The sequence below is a fragment of the Babylonia areolata genome, chromosome 32 (assembly GCF_041734735.1).
Source record: "Babylonia areolata isolate BAREFJ2019XMU chromosome 32, ASM4173473v1, whole genome shotgun sequence".
In the NCBI taxonomy this organism is placed as follows: domain Eukaryota; kingdom Metazoa; phylum Mollusca; class Gastropoda; order Neogastropoda; family Buccinidae; genus Babylonia; species Babylonia areolata.
In genome coordinates, this window is record NC_134907.1 from 7,023,510 (window position 1) to 7,036,571 (window position 13,062).

The following is a 13,062-nucleotide window of genomic DNA, read 5'->3' on the forward strand; positions in this document are numbered from 1 at the left end:
CAGGCACATTCTCCCTTCAAATCAAGGTGGTTACAGAACAGGCAAGTCCACATGGGAAAATGCAGCTGCTTTTGCATATGAGGTGTATGAAGGATTCCAAAGAAAAGAAGAAACACTAGCAGTAGCAATTGACCTTGAAGATGCCTACAATAAAGTCCAGTTTGCGCACCTCATGGAGCTGCTACTAAGTTATGGAGTAAGTTTGACACTGACAAGATGGATAGCAGCAGCGCTTCAGGAAAGAACTGTCGTCCTACGCCTCGGAGATTGGATGTCTGCACCTTCTAAACTATCCATGGGACTGCCACAAGGGTCTCCGCTCTCTCCTGTCCTCTACAATGTCTACACGAAGGGCCTTGCAGACTTAAACAACAATGGAATTGCTCGGGTGCTTACCCTTGCGGATGATGGCCTGGTCTTCAAAACTTCGAAAGATGCTCAGGAAAGAACTGAAGCCGTCCAGAAACAACTAAACAATATTGCTCAATGGTGCAAAGACACAGGATCTTCCATCAATCCAGCGAAAGCCCAAACGTTGCTGTGCACCCTTAACAACAAAACCGCGAGCAAATCACCACCTTCTGTGTCATTCGATGGAATTCAAATTGAGAAAACTGAATGCCTACGCTACCTAGGAATACACTTCGACAGGATGCTGACCTTCAGAAAACATACGGAAAATACTGTTCTCAAATGCAAAAAGGGCCTTTCAGTCTTAAAAGCAATGGCAACCAAAGGAATTGAACAACGCCACCTCTTCCTGCTATACCAATCACTCGTCCTCAGCGTGATCGACTACGGACTTGGGCTTACAACACCGTCTCAAAGCAACCTCCTAAAATTAGAAAGAGTACAAAATGAAGCTATGAGGCTGATCCTTGGAACAACAAAAGACACGCCCACAGAAACCATGCGATACCTGCTTGACCTTCCTTCAGTACAGGCCAGAAACAAGTTAGAACAGGTCAAGACCTACTTCAAAGCATTAGAAAACCCTCAAAACCCACTGCATGACGCAGTCAAAGAACCAAAAGGCAGCCGTCTAGGACGAGGAAGATCATGGATGGGACAAGCAGAAGACACAATCCAGCTAGTATGCCGACTACAAGACCTGAAAGAAACAAAAGAATGGGAGAAAAACCCCAAAAACCTCAACCATCTATTCAACACAGTCATTTCACCCACTCTAGGAAGACATTGTCGGGAATGGCCAGAGGGCAAAACAGATGCGGAAGTGAAGCTACTCATAGAAGAAAACAGTAAAGAAGAGGACATCATCATATACACAGATGGCTCAGTCACCAAAGACCAGTCTGGTTGGGGATTCACTGCGAAACAAAATGGAAAAACAATTTGGGAAGAGAATGCTGCCTACAAAGTCACAACCTCCAGCCTAACGATGGAAGTTGAAGCTGCGACACATGCCCTCCAGTGGCTATCGTCCATCCATACGCCCGGAAACCAACATGCCATGATTCTAACCGACTCAATGAACCTCATACAGAAAATTGAAAACGGAATGGGAAGCCCAGAGTGGCATAAGGCAATGCGCAACTTTCAGATTAAAAAACTCACATGGTCATACTGCCCGGGACATGCAGGTGTTAAGGGAAATGAGCGAGCTGACAGACTTGCTGGTAACGCAACACCAACGAGCGGCCTACATCTAGGAAAATCGGAAATTCTCAGAAAAGTCAAAGAATACCAAAAAGAACAGGTACAAGGCCATCACACCATCGATCGCCTCAAAGAAATAAAAGCAGAGAGAGGGAGCGGCCGAAAGTCTAACATGAAAGGTAGAGCACGATGCTTTGCAAATCAAACAAATATCGGCATCATTTCCAAACCAACATTGCGCAAATTTCTTCAAAACGGAACAGAGTCTCTGTGGGCCTTTCCAAATACAATAGACTGAGCAACACACTAGACGCCACGTTCTTGGCATCAGAGATCTTTTCCCATCCCTCTTGGCAGCCTCTGTGCGTGTGCGTGTGTGGATGTGTGTGTTTGTGTGGATGTGTGGGTCTGTGTTTTTGAGTGCGTTTGTGAATGCGCGAGAGTGTAAGTGTACACAAGTGTCAGGAGAGATCTGTGTACGGGTGTGTGTGTGTGTATATATATATATATATATATATATATATATATATATATATATCTTTGTATATATGTGTGGGGGTTGGGGGTGGGAGATATGGGCGTATATGTGTGTGCTTGTACAAGTAAGTGTTCATCTCTGTGAGTGTGTGTTTGCGTGCGTGTGTGTGTGTGTGTGTGTGTGTGCCGTGGAAGCTGCGATACGTAGGCTAGAAATGAGTGTGTGGAGGAGGGGGTTGGAGGAGGTGCAAGGTAATGTGTGTGTGTGTGTGTGTGTGTGTTGGAGCTCATGTACGTTTATATGTATTTGACTGTACTTTCATATCTGTGAAACTGCATGTTTGGTGCATTTCTGTTATGCATGTGTGGGTGTATGTGTGAATGTGTGTCGTCATATTTTACATTCATTCGCTTAATTATCACCATTGTTGTCTTATTTATTTATTTATTTATTTTTTATTATTATCATTTTATTAGTATTACTATTATTATTACTACTACCTTTTTCTATATTATAATTATTATTTATTTATTTATTTATTTATGTAAGCTTATCTATTATTTATTCCCCCCCCCCCCCCTTTTTTTTTTTTTTTTTTTTTTTTTTTTTTTTCTCAAGGCCTGACTAAGCGCGTTGGGTTACGCTGCTGGTCAGGCATCTGCTTGGCAGATGTGGTGTAGCGTATATGGTTTGTCCGAGCGCAGTGACGCCTCCTTGAGCAACTGAAACTGAAACTGAAACTGTTTGGTCTGGATTTACACCGAGGTATTTGACAAAAGGTTTGAAGAGAACTCGATCACCCCCAATGTTAGCAAAGTCACTGTCCACTTTACAAAGGCGTGATGCTGAACCCAATGGTAGGATCTTTGTCTTGACTGTGTTGAGTTTCAGTTTGTTGCTGCTCATCCAGGCCACCACGTGATCAATACAATATCCGAATTTCGCGAAATACAGCATTAGAAAATTCTGTGGGACGTGAACTTTTGGAAAACTCAGTGTCATCAGCGTATTTATGTAGGTCACAAGCACAAGAATCAATCACATCAGAGAGAGGCTGAACATACTAAGTAAAAAGTACTGGCCTCAACACCGAACCCTGAGGTACTCCACAAACAAGTGGGCGGGGAGAAGACATAGCACCATTAACAATGACAGACTGTCTACAGCCAGTCAGGTACGAGCTGAACCAGTCAAGGGCAGTACCATAACTCCAAAGAACACTCGGAGGTCTCTCTAACAGGATGGCATGATCCAGAGTATCAAACGCCGCACTCAGGTCAAGCAGAGCAAGCACTGACACAAGTCCCTCATCAGCACTGGCAGGCAGACCATGGAGAACACAGAGGACAGCAGTCTCTGTACTGTGGAATTTTCTGTAGGCAGATTGATATGTTTCCAGAAGATTATTATGAGAGAGATGGCTCTGCAGCTGAGTCAGAACAACTTTCACAATAATTTTAGATATGATCAGGGTCCAAGGCCCCGTTTCGGCATGGTGCTGTGTCCTTGGGGAAGGCACTTTAAACCGATTTTCCTCGCGCCACCCAGGTTTGAATGTACACCTGACTGCGGTGTGGGAAGGCCAACGTGGACACATTGAAAGTGAATTCTTTGCCTCCATGGCCGGGAAAGGCGACAGGATCCTTAACCTTTGACCATAATCTTATATTACTTTATTTCTTCCTGTTCTTTATGTAGAAAAAAAAATGTGTGTGTGTGTGTGTGTGTGTGTGTGTGTGTGTGTGTGTGAAAGGTTGCGGGGGGGATAGGTAGAGACAACGCTGGAAAAAATTGGAGGGAAACGTTAACATCAAACAATTACATCAGATGCAAGAAATGTCCCATAGGGAGAGCCAACTCATGGGGGAAATTGAAGTAAACGCTAACATCAAACAACTATAACAGCTATAACAAAATAATGTCCTATTGGACTACACAGCCACCCATCTGCAATATCAAACAGCATCTAGGAATTGTTAAAAATACACTCACAAGAACTTTCGATGAATATTGGTAAAATGTTTTTAGACTCTGACATTCAAATATTACGTGTTTGCTACAAATAAGTTCTCCACATATGCATTTGATGTCTTTGCTGAATATAGTGTGTGTGTGTGTGTGTGTGTGTGTGTGTGTGTGTGTGTGTGTGTGTGTGTGTGTGTGTGTTATATGAATAGAATAGAATAGAATAAAAAGAACAGAATATGTCTTTATTACCACGTTTACCGTTTGTGGAGCTGCTGGAAGATCGTCTAGAATCCGCCTCTCTGGACAACCAGAATGTGGAGGACCCTGCGTGAGCTGATCTATAGTACAGCTTCAGAGACCCTGGGACCCATGACCAGAAAGCACAAAGACTGGTTTGATGAAAACTGTGATGAAATCAAGCAGCTTCTGGATGAGAAACGCCGTCTGCATCAAGCCCACCTGAGCAACCCAAAGTCCACATCAAAAAAGGATGTGTACGATGCCATCCGCAGGAATGTTCAGCAAAAGTTAAGCCAGATGCAGGATAAGTGGCTGAGTAACAAAGCTGATGAGATCCAGGGATATGCTGACAGGCACGATATGAAGAGGTTCTATGATGCCTTAAAAGAAGTCTACGGCCCCACATCCTCAGGATCATCCCCCCTCCTCAGTGCAGATGGGAATACCTTGATCACCGAGAAGGAGAAAATTCTCGAACGCTGGGCTGAGCACTTCAACAGTGTCTTAAATCGCCCTTCCTCCATAAATGATGAAACCATAGACCGTCTCCCACAAGTCCCCATCAACGAAGCACTGGACGATCCGCCAACACTTCTTGAGACCCAGAAAGCAATCCGTCTGGTATCCAGCGGCAAAGCACCTGGCTCAGACTCCATACCAGCAGAGGTCTACAAGGATGGAGGCACTGTGCTGACTGAGAAGCTCCATCAGCTGTACTCACTCATGTGGAAAGAAGAGACGATCCCCCAGGATTTCAAAGATGCATCTATCATTCACTTGTACAAGCGAAAGGGGAACCGGCAAGCCTGTGATAACCATCGGGGCATTTCCTTGCTCTCCATCGCAGGCAAGATACTTGCCAGGATCCTACTAAACCGCCTCACAGCACACCTTGACCAAGGTCATTTGCCTGAGAGCCAATGTGGATTCCGGAAAGAGCACAGAACCACCGACATGGTGTTTGCTGCAAGGCAGCTGCAAGAGAAATGTCAGGAGCAAAATGCTGATCTGTTCTCCACCTATGTCGACCTCACTAAGGCCTTCGACACCGTGAGTAGAGAGGGACTGTGGAAGATCATGGCCAAGTACGGATGCCCTCGAAAATTTATTTCCTTGGTCAGCCAATTCCATGAAGGCATGCAGGCTCGAGTCCAGGACAATGGCGAAACATCTGCTCCTTTTGCTGTCACAAATGGTGTCAAGCAAGGCTGCGTCCTGGCTCCAACCCTGTTCAGCCTCATGTTCTCTGCAATGCTTACTGATGCCTTCAGAGATGGCGATGTTGGAATCGGCCTAAAGTACCGAACAGATGGCAAGTTGTTTAACCTCAGAAGGCTTCAAGCAAAAACGAAGGTCATGACAGACATCACCAGAGACTTTTTGTTTGCTGATGATTGTGCCCTCAACGCTGGATCTGAAGCTGACATGCAACTCAGCGTCGACAAGTTTGCCACTGCCAGCAGGAATTTCGGCCTTACCATCAGCACGAGGAAAACTGAAGTTCTCCATCAGCCAGCCCCAGGGAAACCCTACGTTGAGCCCAACATCACTGTCAACGGTCAGAGACTCAGTGCGTTGGAGCGGTTCACATACCTTGGCAGCACACTGTCACGAAATGCGACCATCGACGATGAAGTGAACGTCAGGATTGCAAGAGGAAGCGCAACTTTTGGCAGACTCAGTGCAAATGTCTGGAACAGAAGAGGCATTAGTCTTGAGACCAAGCTAAAGGTCTACAGAGCAGTAGTTCTCCCCACACTACTGTACGCCTGCGAAACTTGGACAGTGTACCAACGACATGCCAAGAAGCTGAACCACTTCCACACAACATGCCTCAGGAAGCTACTGAACATCAAGTGGCAAGACAGGATCCCAGACACAGAGGTGCTCGCAAAAGCCACCCTTCCCAGCATCTTCACCATCCTGATGCAGTCCCAGCTTCGCTGGGCTGGACACGTGGCGCGCATGCCAGACCATCGGCTGCCCAAAAGGCTCTTCTATGGCGAGCTGCAACAAGGGAAGAGATCACACGGAGGTCAGAAGAAGCGCTTCAGAGATACTCTGAAAGTCTCTCTTAAAGCGTTTGATATCAACCCTGACTCCTGGGAGGAATCTGCAGTGGACCGTGACAAATGGCGCGCTGCAGTGCACAAAGGCGCCAAGTTGTGCGAGGCCAACAGGACTGCTGCAGCTGTTCAGAAGAGGCAGGCCAGAAAGTCACGGGCAAACAAGCTCCCTGACAATGATATGCCTGTCTTTGTCTGCCCCAACTGTCAGCGAACATTTCGTGCGCAGATCGGACTATTTAGCCATCTGCGCATTCACAGATAGATTCATGAGCATCCTCCCCCCCCACCCCACCACCACCTTCCCCCCATTCCCCAGCCTGGATGACAACGATGGTCATCATCGATCTCGATGGACACACCACCACCACCGGGGTCACAAGGAATAATGGGGGGATTATTACATAACAAGGTACGAACATAAATCGAAAATTCATACACAAATACAGATACAGTAGAAATTAGGATATATACATGTGCATATCAATACAAAAACGTGTGCATACACACACACACACACACACACACATGCACGCACGCACAAACACACACACATCTCTCTCTCTCTCTCTCAAACACACACACACACACACACACACACACACACACACACACACACACACACACACACACACACACACACACGTTTGAGCAGAAGATGCATATTACATGTGGATAGAGCTGATGACTAGATCTTCGTCTGCCGAATTCATTGAAAATTTTCACAAAGTAATTTTAGGGTTTCATCAACAAGTCTAAATATCTAAAAGTTCGGACGCAAATTATGCGAGTATTGTAAAATTGAAAACAGTGTGTCAAAGTATCAGAGCTATGCAATGTAACCTTCATCATGTTCATGCCAGTTGCAAGGTGTTGGCATCTGTCAATCAGTGTCAATCTGAAAATAGCCTGTCTGTGTTTTTTTTTTTTTTTTTTTTTTTTTTTTTTGTCGTCTGTATCCAAAATCAGTTCTGTCCAAAGTTGCAGTTTGGAAGGATCAACCATACCTTTGAGTGAAAGTGATAATTGAAAACTGTTTCAAGGAGAAAGGCTGGGGTGGAAGAAGGATCGTAAAGGAATTTCCAGGCAAGGAGTGGAGTCATGTCACTGTAAATAGACTTATCACTAAAATACGCACTTCAGGGTCAGTAGCACGTAAAATTGGCAGAGGGAGACCCAAGACTGCATGTTCGGATGAGAACAAGGACCGTGTTGAGGAACTGATTCAATCCCAGGAGGAGAACCCAGAGACCCACAAATCTCTAAAAGAAGTTGCAAGCGATTTACAAGTGAGCAAGTCTTCTGTGCAAAGAATGGCGAAAGAACTGGAGCTGAAGCCCTTCAAGAGGATACGGGTATCAATTAGGGACCAAAATGTTAGAGGGAAAAGAAAAACTCGCTGCCGTAAGTTGAATGACCGCTACTCGGCCACTGATGTGAAAAGGATCATTTTCACAGACGAGAAAGACTTTACATTAGAGATTGCTAAAAATCACCAAAACGATCACGTTTATGGGAAACGGAAACAGAAATTCAGCCATCTCGCTTCTATCATGAGACTTCTAGATTTTCAAAAAAGATAATGGTTTCAGCTGGAGTATCCTGGAAAGGAAAACCAAACATTCATTTTATTGACACTGATAGAGCCAAGGTTGATAGTGAAAGCTACATTCAGTTATTGCATGACAATCTTCTCCCGGATTGTAGGCGTCTTTATCCTTGAAACAAGTACGTGTTTCAGCAAGATGGGGCTCCTTCACACACAACAGGGTAACCCAGACCCATCTGGAGGAGGCTACACCAGAATTCTTCACGAAGGATGAATGGCCTCCACAAAGTCCTGACTGTAACCCAATGGATTATGCCACATGGGACTTTCTGAAGGAGAAAGATTACCGGGGAGTGAGAGAAAATTGACTGAGCAGGCGTTAAAAAACAGGACAATTATGTCATGGGAGGAGATATCGGTGGAAGAAATACGTAAATGTATTTCTGCTTGGAAGAAATGGCTTCGTTTAGCCGTGGAGGAAGATGGAGGCCACATTGAGCATAAACTGAAATAAGTGAGTTTTCCTCCGATATTGGATTTTTTGACATGTTGTTTTGAATTTGACAATACTCGCATAATCTGCGTACGAACTTTTAGCTATTTTGCAGACTTGATGATACTCTAAGGTTACTGTGTGCAATTTTTCAATGAATTCGGTTTCTCTATCACTGAGAAAATACTTGTCAAAAAGCGAAAAGCGGTTCACTTTTTGGGTGACACCCAATATTATATACTTACACACACACACACACACACACACACACACACACACACACACACACACACGTGTGTGTGTGTGTGTGTGTGTGTGTGTGTGTGTGTGTGTGTGTAGCCAAGCACTCAGCTGGCTGCAAATAACCATAGTTCAACTCAGTGCACAAACAGAAAGCTGAGATATAGCAGACGCCATTTTTGTCACAGGGTACCTGCTGCCTTTCAATCTCAGGCATAAGGCACGACGCCATTCGAAATTCGAATAATCTGTGCCCATTCTAAACTGCTCCAAACATTATTCATTTGAATTCAGGTATCGTTCACAGCAGATTATATTTGTTGTGCTTACACACACACTTAACTCACTCAGTACGGCCAGTCCTCTCTTCTCCTCTACACAGACCCCTCGGATGTCCAGTGGGTGTCTGAATGACCTAACCTTTAGCTTCCGTCGTCAGAACTGTGGTATTCTTTGTCAACATTCACCTCTTCAGTATAAGAGCGTTCCGCTTGCAATATTTTGATGATGGTAATTGGGATGAAACGCTGTTAACGTCGTCTCTTTCGCCGTTCGTATGGAGAGAGTTAAATCAGTCAGAAGCATGCTTGATTTTAGTTTAATCGTTCGTCAGTGTAAAGATTTCAACTGACCTCAAACTTTCGTCATTTTGTCTTTCCTTCACACTTAATGCTACAGTCTACTGTTCTGTGACTGCTGTTGGAAACTAAAACCACACCTTTATAGTGTGTGGATGAGAATGGATCAGGTATGTAGAAGATACAAAGCCGATTTTCATTGTCGACACTTAACGACAATCACTCCATAACTAGTGTCCCTTGACGCCATTGGGTGAGCTGAAACTTGTGTTTCTGCTGCAGTATATTTAATTAAATATCTCTTTTGTAGGATCAGTAAACTACAAGTATTATATACTGACAGAATCATCGCAATGTCATCTTTAAATATATTCCATTTGTGTTTGTCTACGTTATAGTGATTGAACGCAGTTTGTAATTTTCAGCGATGAGCTTGCTAAAACCGACCCCTTTCAGGTGACTTAAGTTAAGATTATGAATTCATCTCAAATAATGAACACTTCATTTCATACTCATTAGAAAGTAGGTGTTGAGCTCTTTCTTTTGCGACCTATCCGACGTAAATTAGTTCAGGAATCATTTAGAAATCTATCACTGAACACTTTGAAACGAACACAATGATAATCAAATTTAGCGGGGGTTGAGCCGATTCGCTTCATGGGCCATGTGAGTGCTTTTGCAGCTCGTTTAACTCTCTCCATACGAACGGCGAGAGAGACGACGTTCAGCGTTTCACCCCAATTACCACCATCAAAATATTACAAGCAGAAGGCTCTTACAAAGAAGAGGTGAATGTTGACAAAGAATACCACAATTCTGACGACAGAAGCTAAAGGTTGGGTCATTGAGACACCAACTGGACATCCGAGGGGTCTGTGTAGAGGAGAAGAGAGGACTGGCCGTACTGAGTGAGTTAAGGCCAGACACTACAGTCAAATAACGACTTTTTTTTTCCTCTCTGACTATATCTCTCTTTTTTTGTCTAGTAGGTGTATCATCACTAGTGGATCACACAAAAAAAGTGTTCTTAGATTTCTGTGAATACCTGTTGCTATGGAAACAAATCAAAATGGCCGCCAAACAATGTATCAAAGAAATTGGGTTTGTGGTCCATGTGGTGAGCAAGTCCAAAGTATGTTGTCAAGGCCAGAAACTTGACAACTTGCGTCGAAATTGAACAAAAATATTTTAATAAACACTTTCATGATTCAGCAAGCAATCTTTATTAGCAATTTTTTCATTGTTAAAGACATCTTTACAGTGAAAAAAACTTATGCATATGATAGAAGAGATGTTCAAGCATCAAAATCTATCAAAAACCCAAATTGTGAAAATTCATCTTTTGCACTGCCGTGTCCCCCCTTAACTTGCATAAAGAGACGGAGTGGGTGATCATTGGTCACTTTCAACATGGACAGAGCTGCTCTCTCTCTATCTTTCTGTGTTGTACACAGCAGTGTGTGTTGTGCATTGTCCCAGAGGCCAATAGCTCGCAACGTATTGCTGTAAGTACTCCTTTTAGAATGTGTTGATAATCTGTAAATTGTCTGACACATTGCTTGTGTTCATATGAGTGTGTTGATATTGCCTTAGTTTGGTTAACTTGGTTCAGCTAGTACTTTGACATGTAGTCACAGCTCGGCTATGATTTATCTCGATAATTGCCATGTCGTCATATGCTCATAGCAGTAGTCCATTCCATTCTTCTTAACGTCACAGTCAATGACATCTCTGGACACTGAGAGTTTGTTCAAGAATGTACTATGATGATGCGTTCTTTCTCATTTGCTGTCACAGATGAAGGTTAGGTTGCTTATCTTATTGGGCTGAAGCTTCACCTGAGGAGATTTAAATGTTGAACACAGGCTGTACTTAACTGTTAATGTTTGGCACAAAACTGGATAACTTGTGTATATTCATTCACCGCTTAATGGTTAAGCCATGATGGTTCTTCCAGTCTTTGAATTGAGCACTGACTATCTGGTCTCTCAGTTTGCCAGTATAATATCAAAACAATTCATTCTATTATATTGCTTATTATTCATGCATCATTTCAAATGCTGATATCAGTTATGCTACTACAGTGTTTCACTGATTCTCATTATGATGTGTGTAGTATTCTGTTGTGATTACAAGATATTGTTGGATTAATATCAGTTATTGGTTAAAACCAACTGGTGTGTATCCCAGTCTGTTCATTGTAATTTAGCGGCTCCAGTATAGTGCTACATGATAACTAATTCATTTGAGTCACTTTGACACAGTATGAGCTTTACTTAAATCTATACTGTCAGTGTACTTTCACTAAATCAGCTTAGCTTTAACCACTTTATCTACACTATTTAAATATATCAGAAATGTCACTTGATGTCAGTGTTTGGTCTTCACACATATGCATTATCTTATCTTATCTTATTTTGTTGCTTATCCCAAACCGAGTGGTAGTCTTTCCATGTAATATGTATACATGCACTTTACTATTCACTTGTGCTGATATGTTGTGCTTAATGACATTTGTTTGTCGTGTCTTATCAGTGCACTGTTTTCTCTGTTCTCTTCTTCTACTCTTCATTTTCTTCTTCTTCTTCTCACAACTATAGTAAATAAAACAATAGAAAAACCCTTTTGTGACTGGCTGTCTACATGTTCCTGGCTTGCACAGGGATTCTTTTCTATCCTTTAATACAGTAAATCATTAGTAACTCTTTTGTACCATCCCCTTTCATAAATATAATACCACTCGGGACCACCGCTACATTTAATCTGATTCAGAATAAATAATACCGACTAGTTGTTTTCTGTTTGATAGAAATGATGAAGTGAGCGTCTTGAGATGGTCCATATATATCTAGTTTCTTTAATAAGAGAGAATGATTAATGACATCAAAGGCTTTTGGAAAAAAACAACTACTGTTACTTCATTTACTTAATACTTAAAAGCAATTTATCAACCATCTGTGTCAGCACTGTGTGGCAGGAATGGTTTTCCTTGAAACCAGATTGTTTGGGGTGAATCAGATTAAATTTATTCAAATGGGAAAGTATATGTTTTTAATGTGTTTTCTAGTGGTTTTGATAGAATTGAAAGAATTGATACTGGTCTGAAATTTGAGGGATTTGACTGGTCACCTGATTCGAACTCTAGAATGACTCTAGCTTGTTTAAACATAATGGAAAATAATTATTTTCAATGCAAAGTTTGTATATGTATGCCAAGGTATCTGTTATCACTGGGGCAGCTCTTTTAATGATTTTACCATCTATTTCATCCAGGTCTTTTGTATAAGACTGCTTTAGTGACAGCAGGGGTGCATTCACGTCTGGTACTGATAAAACAGGAATGGATACTTTGGAATCAATATTTTTACATGAACAAAAACCATTGAACTGTTTAAGCTGTCTTTTCATGTGTCATTTGTTATCATTTTTTTTCTATTATGTCTAAAAAGTAGTCATTAAAAATGTTTTACGTATACACTTGGGATTTGGAATATTCCTCGTCAGTTAATGGCAGTCCAAATAGATTTAGAGTTGCGTTTATCAAGACACTAAGCCTTGATCGTGGTGACATTCTGCTTTACGTTTCATTGATGTTACCTCGTTTCTCTGTATATTACAGTCTTCATGGTTTTCAGATGTTAGGTCACGTGTATATATTTCGATTTCGATTTCCTCTTTTACCCATGGAGGTTTGGGATTGTACTTTACTCTACTGGTTTTTAAGAGTGCATGTTTGTTGTATATATCATCAAATGTGCGCGTCCAAAAGTCTATGGGTTTGCTTGGATTGGTGAACTGATAGGTTTGGCATAATGGGGAATTCAGTGGATCGA